At 48.5% G+C, this 1,974-nt stretch overlaps 1 long non-coding RNA gene across 1 annotated transcript in view; it reads right to left on the minus strand.

Moving 5' to 3' along the window:
- Positions 1-261: 261 nt before the first annotated feature.
- The window catches only part of LOC110327261, a 24,595-nt gene continuing 22,882 nt past the window's right edge, over positions 262-1,974 (minus strand). Inside the window, exon 4 of the long non-coding RNA XR_002380825.1 lies at positions 262-548. This is a non-coding gene — a long non-coding RNA (uncharacterized LOC110327261). The remainder of the gene's footprint in view (positions 549-1,974) is intronic.

Below are 1,974 nucleotides of genomic sequence, written 5' to 3' on the forward strand. Positions count from 1 at the left end.
GACAACAGCCAGGGTAATGGGGAAATGAAACCATCTTAAAGCTTTCAAGTTTCCGAAAGATGAGCACATTTTCTTCTGTGTTTCTCCCCTCACCTGCTCCTTGTCCTTGCTGCCAACACTCCCTCTGGCCCAGATTCGTTGGCAGTCCAGGCAGGAGCCGACTGCCTACCAGGCATCCTCATTAAAATGCACTGTTCTTGCTAATTACGAGCCAAGATTCTCCCACGGTGGGCCTGGTCTGGGCACTGCCATTATCTTCATAAATAGGCTCTTTACTTTGCAAACGCTGCTGTCACAGTCAGGCATTCTCAACCTGGCAAGGGCTCTGTGCATTCTTGAGTGGTGGAGGGAATGTGTCAGCAAGAGAAGGCAGAGGGATTCATGCCAAAGCAAGGTTCTGTCCTGAGTTCACCCCATTCAGTCTGGGCAGCAGGCAGCCAACACAATGGTTGAATCCGAGACTCCAGCCATGGCGGGCAGCAGCATATGGACCGGATCTTCTGGAAGACTTTATTTCTCATCATTTTCATCTTTACAGCAAAGGCAAACTAGTCAATGTAAAAAAAAAAAAAAAAAAAAAAAAGTGTAAATATTTTTGAGAGCCCTATTTTTTTTTTTTTAAAAAAGAATGTTCCCACCCCACCCTCTAAAATTCACAAATTGGATGGCGGTGTAGGGGTGTGTGTGTGTGTGCGTGTGTGTGTGTGTGTGTGTGTGTGTGTGTGTGTGTGTGTGTGTGTAGGGGGGACAGATGAGTCCTTGGTCTCCCAAATATGCCATATGCAAACTTGTCTATGAGAATTTGTTTATGTATTTAACTCCCTTTGCCTACAAAGCTCTGTGCATAGTTTCTGTTTCATGCTCAGCTGCCTTTTCCAGTGCTAGCTCTGTCTGAACACAGTCTGTTCTGATCGCCTCACATACACCTCCCCTTTTCTGAACCATCAGGGCGGTTCTGTGTCATTCCTTAAGTAGTGCCTACTGTATAGTGCTGGCTTTGTCCCCGTAGCACACCTGCTACACCTGTGGTCTCTAATCCTTAACAATGGACCTTCAATCTCATTTTGTAATGAGAACACTGAAGCTCAGGGATGCCCCCTCTGCTGCCCCTTCCCCTGCCACACCACACACATTCAACTTAGCCAGAAGCAAAGTGAGGTTTGAAACCTTCAGTCGGTTGTTCCTGGTAAGCCTTCAACCCTATACTAGGTTACAGGGTGCTGGGGGAAAGATTCTGCTCCTAGGTGCTCAATAGAAATGAGTCAAAGAAACAGCCCCACACCACAACCTAATTAAGCTCCCTAAGACATGCCGTGAAGAAGAGCTGTATGAGATAACAGCTCAAAGGGTCCGTGCAGAGCACGTGCCTTTTTGCAAATTCACAGCTTGTGAAATTTACCATTAAAAGGGCCACAGGGGCCTGGAAAGGTTACTGGCCTTCCCTCTAACATTGGTGCAATAATGAAGCACTCCTCAGACTCTGAGGTGCAGAGGAGCTGTGGCAAGATCCTGTGAAAATGCAGGAGGGTGGGATGCAGGGCTGGGGCTACTCTGAACAGCCAGACAAGAAGAGACTGCTGACAGACCATGTAAGAGTACACGGGATCCATAGAAGCAGGAGGCTGTGAGGGTGTGAAGCCAGGGAGGACCGGGATCGATAGACAAGGGGGAAAAATTTCACTGTGTGTCAATCACACGCTGACCTATGTCTCCCCTTATCTCAGACCCTTTGCTAGGAAACCCCTTCCATAGTCTTTGCCTCCCCTCCACCCCCAAACTTTCATTTGTCCTTGAAAACAGCTTAGAGGTCATTTCTAATAAGCTTTGCCACTCTTTGAGGCTCAGCTGAGTCTCTTCTCCCACCTCTGAATAACGGTTGGCTCACACCTTTGGTTCTGTCTGCCTCCACCCCCCCACCCCCACCCCTACCCCCACCCCACCCGCTTTTGCCCAGGCAGAAGGAATGAATGCGAG

The sequence above is a fragment of the Mus pahari genome, chromosome 10 (genome assembly GCF_900095145.1).
Source record: "Mus pahari chromosome 10, PAHARI_EIJ_v1.1, whole genome shotgun sequence".
NCBI lineage: Eukaryota > Metazoa > Chordata > Mammalia > Rodentia > Muridae > Mus > Mus pahari.